Here is a 13,442-nt window from a genome sequence, read left to right as displayed (position 1 = left end):
TTCCCAAAAATATAAATATTTAAAAGAGCCCCTAAAACAAGCCTGCAAATATTTCTTGGCTATTAAAATTTTATATGAAACATTTATTCAGAAGCAGTTACAACTCTTGCATGCAATATGACAACCCTGCATCTGACTGTGAACAGCCACCAATATGTCATCTCTGAGACATGCATAGAATTAGTACAGTTGGTTCAGTGTAAGGTCAGAAGATACTACTCTGGTCATCAGTCAGACCTGCTTTATAAAGTCATTCTTTCAGTTTTCTGGCTTATTTTCTGCTTGAACTGCAGCAGACTTCTCTGAAAAATAATAATTAAAAAACCCCAGATGAAACCAAACCAACCAAGACTCATTTCTAATTTCCACATATGAACAGTCATCCACAGCTCCTGGTAAATCACTTCAATGGTTGAGTTAAAAACCTGCACATTTTTTTCTCAGCTGAGTTTATTTAACTCCATCTTTCTGTCTCAGCTTTGTTTGCCAAACTAGAGAGAGGTCCAATAGTATTTTAATAGACAGTAATTAAATTCTTTCTTAAACCCTGTTTGTTCTCTATCAGTACTGTTGTTCTAATTCAAGACAAGAAAGCAAATATGGAGTATCTAATTAGTATTAGTCCAAAAAGTAATTATTGTAGTCAAAGCAATTATTTTTTGGTCCTGATAATAATGTAGTTATCTTTAATCACAAGTTTTTTTGCTAAATCAGATAATCAGGGTCTAAGAAGGTGGAAAATGTTGCTATAGTGGGAGTTATAGGCTTCTGCATTGTCTCCTTAATGGAACATTTAAGGACATACATGAGTACTTTGAAATGTATTTATTCCAATCCAGTCATCCAGATTTAATATACTTAAACCTTTTAGGGATATGTTATTCTGAACATGTGGATGTGGACCTATACTTTACACTTTGAAACAGCTTTGCCTACGGCATCAACAATCCGTGGAGATCCAAAGTTATGGCTCAAGGAAGTTGTGCAAATACTGACCTTTATTTCTTCCTACTGACTGTTCTGCTGAGATTTGTTTACTTCAGCTGCAAGAAAAATAAGGGGAATCTTGGAAATGATGCTGCTCTAGTTGACAGCTTAAGAAAATACCTTCAGAAAGTCTAACCTATGTTTTTTTCTTGATTTTTCCCAGTTTTCTTTTCCCCTAAATATTTATTTCCACATATTCCTGTTCAGTCCCAATTCTGTGTATGACAGGATCCCAAGTCATTGACAGTTTTGATTAGAGATTCACAGATGTCTTTCTTACAGGAAAAACCCTAGAAAGCTCCAAAGCATGGTTAAATTCACGCTGTTTTTTGAACAACAGAGTGAGAATAATAGGGTTTTCTTAAGTATTTAAAAATCAAAATATCTGAATAAGACAGACAAGAAGTAAAAGCTTTCTTATTGCAACCTACTGCAACTGTGACTAAGATAAAATTAACATTTTGCAATCTGTTACAGTCAGATTGCACTTTTTAAATGTAGTCCATGTAACATTTGTGGTGTGCTAAGACTTTAGAAAAATACTTTAAGTGGGTGTTAAAAGCATTTTTTACAGCCAAAAATCCCCAACTTCTTTCTAATATGTACATAGTAAAGCTATATTTTGTGTCGTGATGTAGTTAACAATATAATATTAGCCAAAAATAATTTTAGAACCCCAAATATGTAAAGAATTTAATGATGTCTAGTAGGATAAGAAAATATCACAAATAGGCTAATGCTTGTATGGTTTTAGTTGCTCATAAATTTTAGATGTTACTGTGGATTATTTACTTTGGTATTTAGTGTTCAAAATCTAAGGGTCAGTATTTTCTATAAAGTCAAACAGCCTGTTTTTAGAAAAATTTAAATTCATACCTTTCTTCAGCCCTGCTCAATTAGCATAATAAAACTTGTTTTCTTTTGCTCTCCAGTTGTGCAGTTCAGAAACACTTTAGTTAACCTAGAAAAGAAGTATCTTATTCCTCTGATTGCTATCAGTAATAAAAGTTATCTTCATTTAATAGCATTTTAAATTTTTTTTTTCCATCCAAAACATTTTAATTTTCTAAGGCAGTGACAATTTATTTAGTGAATTCCTGCTTCAAATACAAAATTTTGAAAGAACAAAGATGTTGTAGAAGAAATTGAACAGTAATTATTTTTTGACCATAGACTTAATCTTAAATTAGTGGAAAAAGTCCATTAACTAGTCTGGGTCAAAGTGTACATAAAACAGAAGGTTATTTCTACCTCCGACTTTTTTTTTTTTTTTTCTGGTTGTTGGTTTGTTGGGTTTTTGGTTTTTTTTTTTTGGCAGAAGTGACAGCGAGTGTTAAAAATACAAAAATACACACAAAACTGCTCATAAAGAAATGAAAATACTGATATTTACCCAACCTTATTCCATATTTCTCTCTGTCTGACTGAAAAAGGTGCACATTATAGTAAAGGCATACATCAGGTAAACAGTGTTTAGATTTTCTTCTTTTGCATTTCTGGACTTCATTTTAGTAATATGCATATTACCATTGCATGCATTTACATGGGGTTCATTTACATTTAATACTTTCACAGATTCTTTGCCACTGCAATGATTTACTCTTTTTAGGATGAAATGGCCTGGGATGCTCAGCTTGATTCCAGTTCCCCTGCTGTTAAAAGATGAGCTGAAGCTGCTCTGTTCCAAACTGAAGAGACAAACCTATCCTTCATGTTGTACAAATGTCTGCAGCTGGTGCTTCTTACCTCTGCAGGAGAGCTCAGGATGTGTGGGATGGAAGGAAGGATATGGGGAGAGGGCACAGAGGAGAGCAGGGAGGCAGTAGTGCCTGCTCCTCCTCCTCCTACCTGTTGAAAGCCTTAGGAGTCATCATACCTCCTTCTAACCACAGGAAGAGGTTAAACCTGCACTTTCTGGGAATTCTTTCTGGTCTTTATTTCAGCACTGCCATTTCCCCTGGAAAACAGTTTTCCAGGGTGATTGTGACATGTTTAGGTTATTATAGGTGATGAGGACATAGGCAGGATGGAGAGAAATGCAAGTCCCATTTAAGGAATGGAGGGCGAAATGACACTTCTGGATAAGAAGTGAGTTGGTAGAATGCAGAAATTCATGTTTCTACTGCTAGCTCACTGAAAACCCTGTGGACCCTTTAAAATCACGTTCTCCAGACAATATAACAAATCACTTTATATTTTTCAGCTACTTTTGACTCCAAATCCTCTTGCAATCTCAGTGGTCTTTTCTCCCTGCTTGCTCAGTGTCCCAATCTTTTCCCTTTACTCCCTCCTTACCTCTGGGACATCACTCACTCCTCAACACTTGAATCCTTTTCTAAGGCTTATACAGCCTTGATTTTTGCTTATACTGCTTCAAATTCTCTCTCTGGGTATGGAATTTATATCTGTTTACTCACTGTGGTGGTCAGTTGTTATATATTTTAAATAGCATAGTAAGTTCATTTTTGGCAGATAAAAACTGACCATCCTTAACAAAACAAAACAAAAAAAACCACCCCAACTCTCTTCATTTTTGAAAATTATCATGTATTTGGATTTTGTCCTTGATGACTTTGAATGACAATAAGAAAGCTGACTATTTGTGTCAATCACTTCATTATATACTTGACAACCTTAAGCTAGAACAGAAGAGAAGAGCACGGCTGAGGAGTAGCAAACCTAATTCTAGATAAATAAAAGAAAATTACCCCACAGGAGAGAATGAAAATGCCAAATGGACATTGCTGTATTTTTCGTCCATCAGTCAACACTTGTCAGTATTTTCTTGACAATCTAGGCCCAGATAACTCTGATTTTAACACTTTACTGGTTCTTTTACCTTTTCATTTTGCTAACATACTTTTAAAGGTATAGTTTTATATACAGTAAGAGGTAGCACCATTTGTCTGTAAAAGAACATTAGTAATATGTATCATCTCAGAGATCTGTCTCATATTCTGGCATCATCACCTGATTTGGCAAAAGGTTGGACTGGGAAAACTTCTGATGATGGAATTTAAACTACCTATATCTTGATATTCTGTGCCTAAATCAGTTATGGCTCTTCCTTGAAACTGTCTTATGGGACTTCGAGGAGAAACCTGAGCAATGTTTTGTTTGTGAGCTTTGAGCATTTAAATTTTAAATAGTGTGTCAAAATCTCTTCTGAAGAAATCCATTCCAGTTGCAAGAATATTAAACGATATTAGTTGCAAATGGATTATGAAAGTATGGTAAAACTTTCCCAATGAGTAATCCTTGTAAATTTAATAAACAGACTTTGCAGCCATAAGGACAGATTGCAAACATTGTCCCAGCATCTCAGGGAAGGAAATATTTTTGAAAGGTGATCATGTATTTGATTTGTAGTAGTACTGTTTTTACTGGAAATAATGGATAATAAATCAAGATGTGATTTCATTGTTGAAAGCATATGTTTTTTAGAAGTGTGGGTGAGTTGATTAGGAGTTAGTGAGCTAATACCTCAGGTTAGGTTTTTGGCTTCTTCTTTGTACTACTGATTAAAGCTCAGGTACTCTTCAAAATGTGCTTAATATAACAAATAAATGCAAAGGCAAACTTAGAGAAATGACAGGGCAGTTAACCAAGGCTCTAGTGAAGTCAATAACAAAACTATAGCTTACCTCAGTGTAGTTAGGTTTTCTAAGATAATAAATTTCCTCTTCTACTCAACAAAACAGTTTTCTAACAGTCTCACCATCTCTTTCATATGTTCTTTTCTTAACAGAAAACATTCTATGTCTTCAAAACACAGTCATTGAAAGGTCTTGATAAAAGCACATTATTTATGAAACAGCAACTCTTCTTTTGTAAAGTTATATATTTTTTCTCTTCTGATCACAAGCAATTTAAAATACTGGAATCTGAAGAAGAGCTCATTCAAATGAATACTTACAGCTGTCCTATTAGCTTTGGCTTCATTTGTTTTGAATTGATTGCTGTGCACTAAACATTAGAAACAGGCAGTGTATGTCTTCATAGTTTTTTGTACATTGGAAATGATGCAAATTTTTGGTACCTTAAATGTTTGATTTGGCTGATATTATTTTGGCTGATATTTGAGCAAAAATTGGTTTGATTTTTACTTGCTGATTTAAGTAAAAATAAAAATGTATGCCTAAAGTATTCTTAGTTCTTTCTCACATTAAATAATGATAATAGTGGTAGTACTGATATGATGATGATGATGATAGTGATAATGTGGAAATCACTCAATCCTGTTGTGGATTTTGTGTTAAACTTCCAAGTAAATGCAGCTTTGACATTGGGTGTAGTGCTATAAAGCTCAATCCTGTGAGATGTTCTTGCAATGACAGTCAATACATTTCACGGGAAAAATTTTGCATTTCAAGATGCTTGGCAGGGCAGATGGGAACACTTTCTAAACAGTTGTAGTGAGTTAATGATAGCAGAGAGCTCAGCCCCACACAGCTGCTTGCTCACCACCTGCCCACACTCTGTCCCCACCTTCCCAGTGGGATGGGTAAAAGAACCATAAGAGCAAAGATGAGAAAACTGGTGGGTTGAGATAAAGACAGTTTAACAGGTAAAACAAACCTGCCCATGCAAGCAAAGCAAAGAACAAATTAATTCACCAGTTGCCAAGGGCAAGCAGGAGTTCAACTATTTCCAGGAAAGCTGGCCTCCTTCACAAGTAACAGTTACTTGGAAAGACAAACTCTTTTACTCCAGATGTGCCTCTTTCATCCTTCCCCACAGCTTTTATTGCTAAGCATGAGGCCGTGTGGTCTGGGATATCCCTTTGGTCAGCTGGGGTCAGCTCCTGCCTGTGTCCTATCCCTGTTTGTTGTGCACCTCCAGCTTGTTTGCTGGTGGAGCAGCTTGAGAAGAGAAGGCTTTGAGTTTGTGTCAGTGTTACTCAGCAACAGCTAAAAGATGACTGTGTTATCAACACTTGTTTTCATTGTAAATGCAAAACATAGTGCCATCCAGGCTGCTGTGAGGAAAGCTAGGTTCATCCCAGCTATGCCAAATACATCCATGTAAATCTGAGCTCTGCTGAATAGCATTTGCTTACTAGTTCTTTTTATTCTTTGCAATAAGAATTTTCTTTTTTATTGGATGAAATCAGTGGATCAACTTCTGATATTTATGGAAATTAAAACAAAAGGTGCCACTGCTCAGAGTATAGATTTAACTTTTCAATTTTCATTTGCAAACCAGGCAGTTGAAAATGAGCCAACAGCATTCTTTCCATACTATAAGAACATAAATTCAATTTACTGAAATCTACCTCTGCTTCTGCTGTTGAAGTAACAAACTGAAGCAGTCTTTACCATTTCTTCCAGTGAAATTGTTGGAAGATAAACGGTAGAAATACATCCTCATGCACATTCTTTTAAAATTATTTATGAAAGACTAATACCAGAAGATGGGCATATCTAAAAACATGTTATAATCAACAAACCAGTGCTAGACCAGTAACAGATTTTATTTTCTAATTCCTTTTTGTAGCCAGAAACTCCTCTGAACATGATTATCTTACTAAACTTGAAACCAGAATGCAAATTTGCAGATAAGCCCTAAGAAAGATAATAATAAGCAACCAAGAATTTGATGGTAAAATAAATAGAAATGTCAATGCTTCCCTCACAAGTTATTTTTGAAGCAGTTTATTGAATAAAATTTCATTATTTGTGCAATAAGAGAGAAAAAATCTGATTTCTCTCTCTTGTCAACAAGAAGAACTAAACAATTTTCATTGCTCAGTGTTTTTATACTTATCACCAAACTTCACTTGCCAGTCAAGGGGCTTGTAGTGTACCCTATATCTGCTACTGTGTCAATCTAAATAACTTTTCTTCCTCCAAAGCTGCTATTTAGCATCTAAGAACACAGAATACTAAGAGAGAGCTAGTAAAATTATTGTGACTTCCCTTATTTTCATGTGCAAATTTCTCATTTTGTTTTTCTGCCAAATTTCCTTTTTCCCTGTCATATCTCTTGGGTTTCTTATTACCTCTTTTTTTAATTTTGCACTGGAAATAAGAGATCTACAGTTTTTGTGGATCAGGAGCAGCTATTTCATCCTGTGTCCTGTCCAGTCTCAAAATAAAATATTCTGAATCACATCCAATCTCAAAGAATTCTTCTGACTGCACCTTTTCACAGTCCAGCTGGATGATTAACTGTGCTTTATCGGTATATGACCACCATAGCCAAATTCTTTTCATATACTGTATCTGCAGGTCATGTCTTTACAGCTAATAATTTCATCTATCTTCAATACCTCCAGGAAATTTCCTTTTCAGGATAGACAGCTGCAATGGATAGATAGTGATTTCTCTGTGTGGGGAAAAATTACTATATTTCATCTCCTCTAGAAGTGCAGAAGAAGCTCACAAATTTCTGATAGCCAGCGGAAAAAACATGCTTTGGATAAAACATTTCACTCTGCAGAGTGGTAGGGTTTGCAATTTCAGGTGCTTTGCATGGCTTAAATTTTAGGATCTTCTTAGTTCCATTTCTTTGTGGAGGATTTCCTTATTCTTTTCTTTCCTTCCATTGTCCAGTACTAGGAATAAGACACATTGCAGGGAACAGAATGATGGAAAACACACCAAGTTTAAAAGACATTGTGTCTGCATATTTTACAAACTACACAAAGGCTGCAGTCATAGTTATGCAAATGAGTTATGAACTCTAAAATTGCACTTTTAGAGGAAAGAGGTCCTTCATGTACTGGTCTTTTCTGTGTAAGGATTTCTCCCTCTCCATAATATTTCAAAAATTTTCCACATAGGTCAAATTTATAGTTGTATCGATTTTCTAGACTCTCATTAAAATCAGATGTCTTTTGTTTGCATGTGTTACTTTAAAATGCTGAATGTATATCACAATATTCTTTTCTACATTGAGATAGCTTCTAACATGGGTTTGGGATCAAATTTTATTCTCACACATTTAAAAGATCAGTCAGTTAATGTAATAGGGGAAAGAATTATTATTTTATTTAATCATTAAAATGGCATTTTTAGAGGCAGGTGCATAAAACTGTTTGTCCCTTACTTATAGAATAATTTTAGTGATAAACTAATTTTACACTACGTTGACTTAGGCCACTAATGGAATGGTCTTTAAATTGAATTACTTGAGGGGGTTATTTTGTACCATTTTTCATAAATCCCTAAGACAGGAAAGTTTATTTAAATTCTGTAATTCAGATGTTTACAGAGCATTTCATTTCTATATAGAGAGAACTAAAATATTCAGAAAGTTATCAAACCTTTTAATCTGTTACCTAAAAAAGAACAACGGTAAGAGCTTGCCTTTCCTTAAATTTTGTCCAAATTGATTAAAGTCTTTATTCAGGAAGCTTAAATACTGGCAACTGCATTTTTCCCCCAGTGGATTAGGTTCCAACTCAAGATGGCCACAGAATTGTTTATAGCATATCTTGGATGTATTCTAATAATATTGTATAACTATCTAAAGTGACTCCCAAGAATGCTGTTGACTGTACTATCTGACCTGCCATCAAGATCTGATGCTTACTGTGGTGGAGCTGAACTTTGATGTACTTTAATTAAGTCTCTTCTGACCATTCTTATTTGTGGTGGTTTAGCTTTTTATCCTGAATGGGAATATGCAGAGCTGAGTCAAAGGAAAAAAATTAGGTCACTTTTTTAGAATTAGAATTCTATCTACTATCTACTGCCTTTTTTTTTTCCTTTCTTTCTTTCTTTTTTTTTTTTTTTTTTTTTTCTTTTCATGTGAGGAAAAAATAAGGCACTAAGAACCTCACCTTTTATTTATAGCTTTTTCCTTAATGTGTGGGCATAGTAACTTTATATGTGTGAATGTTTGCTGGAATTTCACATTTACAGCTGTTAATAGAGAAGGATATTTGTTGTTGCAGGCGACTCCTTCCAAGGCGAATTGAGGACCCTGTATACAAACTGGATCCATCCCCCAGAGAAGTATTTTGTCTCCCTGGGGTCCAGATAAGAGATATTAAGAAATATGATTAAGAGACTCTGATTATTACCCACTTCTGGTTGTCCAAGTCAGCAGTGACAAGAAGTTCAAAAAGGACTTCATGGCCCTGGGATGACTGGTTGAAGGGACAGGAGCAGAGAGGGTTTCCCTCAATCCCTTTGGTAGCAGGGAGGAATGCTGAAAGGTCCAGGAGAACTCACCTGATCACTGCAGGGCTTAAAGATTGCTGTCCTTGAGGCAATGTTGGCCTTTTTGGGGTAGTTTATACAGCACCAGCCCTATTGGAGAGAGGTAGAATTCACTTGTCTAAAAAGGGGAAATGTTTGCAGTTTGCAGACAACACTGAGTTGGGCAGGAGTGCTGATGTGCTGGAGGGCAGAAAGGCTCTGCAGAGGGATCTGGACAGGCTGGAGCCATGGGCTGAGGCCAGAGTCTCAACAAGGCCAAGTGCCAGGTCCTGCACTGGGGTCAAAACAACCCCAGGCAGAACTGCAGGCTGGGGGAAGAGTGGCTGGAAAGGTGCCTGGAGGAAAAAGACCTGGGGGTGCTGGTCAGCAGCAGCTGAACATGAGCCAGGTGTGCCCAGGGGGCCAGGAAGGCCAGTGGCACCTGGCCTGGAGCAGCAATAGAGTGGCAGCAGGACCAGAGCAGGGATTGTCCCCTGTGCTCAGCCCTGGTGAGGCCACACCTCAAATCCTGTGCCCAGTTTTGGGCACCTCACTACAAGAGAGGCATTGGGGGGCTGGAGTGAGTCCAGAGAAGGGCAGTGGAGCTGGGGAAGGGTCTGGAGCACAAGTGATGAGGAGCAGCTGGGGGAGCTGGGGGTGCTCAGCCTGGAGAAAAGGAGGCTCAGGGAAGATCTTATCACTCTCTCAAATTTTCTGAAAGGAAGGTGTAGCCATGTAAGGGTTTGTCTCTGCTCCCAGGCAGCCAGTGACAGGACAAGAGGAAACGGTCTCAAGCTGAGCCAGGGGAGGTTCAGGTTGGATATCAGGAAGAATTTTTGCACTGAAAGAATTGTCAGGGATGCATATGCTGCCCAGGGGAGTGGTGAAGTCACCATTCCTGGAAGTGTTCGAGATGTTCAAGGTCCAAGCACTTTGTGCTATGGTTTAGCTGACATGGTGGTGATTGGTCAAAATGTTGCCTGGAATCAGAAGAAAAGTTTCTCCAAACAATGTAAAAGTCATAATACAAAGAGCAGTTCTTTAATGGAAGCTTTCAGGTGCACAAATACAGCTATGCATGCTAGCAATATAGGATTTCTACAATTTTTAAAAGGTTAATTAATTAGTCTATCTAGCAGATTCACCCAATAGGAGAACAGTTGCCCTGGTGATCCACCTTGGGAACCTTGGAGTGTCTCCAGGGTGTTCTTGTTTTGTCTCTCATATGCTGATGCAAAACAAGATGTCCTTGTTAAAAATTATTTTCTTGAAGATATGACTAAACAGGATTTCAAGAGCGTGATATAATGTGTTAGTTTGTTTGAAATTAAAAGCATACAAATAGTTTTAGATTTTAGATTTATTATATTTTCTTATTACACATCACTGCCTTGTCTTGACCAGTGAAGGGCAATTGCTTAGTCCTTCTCTTTTCCTGTTAATAAATTCTCTTCTTTAATTTTCATTTAACATACTGTGTGTAGAAAGAGGTCATGAAGCAACTTGAAACAACAAGAGGTTTTGAAACAACTCACCTTATGAATTTCAAAGTTGTTGTTTTGGTTTTTTTTAGTTTGAAGTTTGTAATTAGGATTCTATTCTTGCATTGTATTTCACCATGAAGACACAGGTTTAATTACTCTGAGCTTCTCCTACTGTTCCTGAAGAATATGTCCAAAGCATGTAAGCTCATTGGGAAATTCATCCCAGAAGTGTTACCAGTGTTACCAGAGAAGGTGAATCAGTGCTTGTGATTCTTAATATAGACCAATACTCAGTCAAAAATGCTGCTATTACATTTATAAATAGTTGACAAATGCTCCTAATACATGGGCAGTGTATGTCAAACAGCCTGTGTCTGCTAGGATAGTTTCCATCTCTTGAAATAACATATGCCAAACTTTATCTCCCATTTACATACACACCAGAGGTTTAATCAATATAATGGTTTCAGCTAGGGAATATGAATGTTCTGAGTTCTGAGCTAAATCAATAGACTTTCATAGTCCAGATGAGGCTGTAGACAAGTCCTTTCCACTTTTTCAGCCTGTAACTTTGTTCAGCAGGTTGAATTGGCATGTTGTTGGAAATGCAGAAGCCACTGTGGCTTATTCAGCAGCAGGCTTTCATCATTTTGGATGCACTATTTTAACACCACTGTAAATTCATAGATTGTGCGTCATGGAAAAAAGGTAGCCTCTGATTCTTGTTTATACATGTTTGAGAAACAGCAGTTTCCCGTGATGATGTATTTTAATTTGCCATATGTGTGAAAAGTTTAATTAGCATATTCATCACCCAAAGCAGAAGCAGCACTAAGATTGCTTTCCCAGGCAGTTCATAAATTGTGCAATTCCAGCAGTCAGCTCTGTCTCCCAGAGACAGCTCTGCATCCTCCCACAGCAAGCAAAGTGAGTGTGAATGAGAGCTGGATCAGGACTTTAAAATAAATATGACTTTGGTATTCTTTAAAAACTGATGGAAATTAGCATCCACAATTCCTATCAGCTTTAGCAGTAGCCTGTCCTGTGTGATGAAGATGAGAGGTCAGGCTCTGCTCTGGGAATATGCTGGATCCTGCATTGCCTAGATAATAACTGTGCTCTTTTTTGTGCACAAACCATCAGAGACTATATTGTGGTCATTACCATTTTCTTCTCTTAGGGAATTAAATGATGGAGAGAGTAGAATCCTGTAACTACTCTCTTGCCTGTCAACCCTATTAATAGGGCTTCACCTAGCAAATAGATTTGAAATTGCTGGAAACTTGTTCACTGGGAAGGATTTATCAAGGGGCTATCCCATCAAGCAAAGTGGGCAAAGAGCACCCTCAAAGTTACTACAGAAATTTCATGTCAGATGTGCACTGATTTAAAATAATTTTGTTATGTTTTTAATTGATATTGGGATTAGTGGGCAGCAATCAAAGTATTTTCTGCTCTGACAGATACCTGTTAATTTCAGCACTGTCCAAATGAATGCCAAAGTATTGAGATCCTCTTTTCCCCCTGTACTCTTACCTCTATTCTTATTGCCATATATATCTCAAAGAAAGCATCATGCTGCATTGGATAGATTTGCACAATGCATTTTGGTTTAGGTCAAGGCCACTGAATTTGAAATATCAGACTACTTCAGGTTACTTCATGTAACTCCAGAAAACTGTAGAGCAGAAGGAATCAGTGATTTAACAATTCAAATCATTACACCTTCCACACTGGTTGCAGCCTGAAAGAAAATGTTGTTTGTGCTCCTAGACCAGTCCATGATGGAAAAAAAAGTCCAGTGAGGGGGGAGGATTGAAAAATCAATTTTAGAGGCACATTCATGCTGCAGGTTAAATACTCAGCATAGCCATATCCACAATGTTCTTGGTATTCTTGAACTCTATAGGGAGTTGTAATGTAATTTCCCTGCTACAAAATTTGTTATGATAACTGATGCTGTCATAAAAAGATGAGTATTTGACACATGTGGAATAACACAACAGAAATTATTAGCCATATACTGCAGATGATGTAGTTTAGGAAAAAAAAACCAAAAACCCCCAAACAAACAATGAAACAAGAACTAAATAACAATTATTAAAATGCCTAGCTTTCATTAAGATAGGAAGAAAATTGCCTCTTCATTAACACTCCTTGATTATTTTTTTCTTTATGTGCTGAATAGGGAAGTAGAAAGCACAGTATTGAAACAGAAAGAAAATAAGACTTTAATGATGGTTTTATCAAGAGGTTAATAAACTCTCACCCGCCTCAATATCCCAGTTTTGCTGTGCATTGCTTTTTAGTGCTCATTCTCTATGAATCCTTACAGTTACATTTCATTAACATTGAAAAGCTTAATAAAAAAAATGAAATTGAAACATGTTTCAAATATCATTGCAAGAAATCAGACATGGCTTAATTCAATTCATTTGTTGTTATCAATAGTATTTGAAAAGAAAGATGAAAGATTGAATTTACTAAGCCTTTATTTTAAGTGGTTGTCCATAAAGTTTTGCAAGTTTCAGGGAGCAGTATAGACATTATATGTTGAGTTTAAAAGTAGGAGCAAAATTGTCCCTTTTTGAGACATAAAATTGCATAGATTTCAGCAGGTTTATTGCAGTAAAAAGAACAGCAGATTTTCACCAATAAAATGATGTGTTAGCTCAGATAGTGACATACCTGGCACACAGTCTTGTCTACTGTCATGTTTATGATAACTGAGAATGTGGATAGAAAATTAAGTTGGAGAGTCAGTGGGTAGTCAGCAATACTGATTAGGACAAGATAACCAACCTATATAGTAGGTGGGTGAGGA

The 13,442-nt window shown here is 36.6% G+C and overlaps 1 protein-coding gene across 12 annotated transcripts in view; it reads left to right on the top strand.

Annotated features, from left to right (window-relative positions):
* DMD (dystrophin) overlaps window positions 1-13,442 on the top strand; it is a gene marked incomplete at its 3' end in the record, with an annotated part of 1,131,161 nt that overhangs the window by 779,336 nt on the left and 338,383 nt on the right. The window lies entirely within an intron of this gene.

Source organism: Erithacus rubecula, assembly GCF_903797595.1.
Source record: "Erithacus rubecula genome assembly, chromosome: 1".
NCBI lineage: Eukaryota > Metazoa > Chordata > Aves > Passeriformes > Muscicapidae > Erithacus > Erithacus rubecula.
The sequence above is the reverse complement of the archived record's forward strand: the minus strand, read 5'-3'. Positions and strand labels throughout refer to the sequence as shown.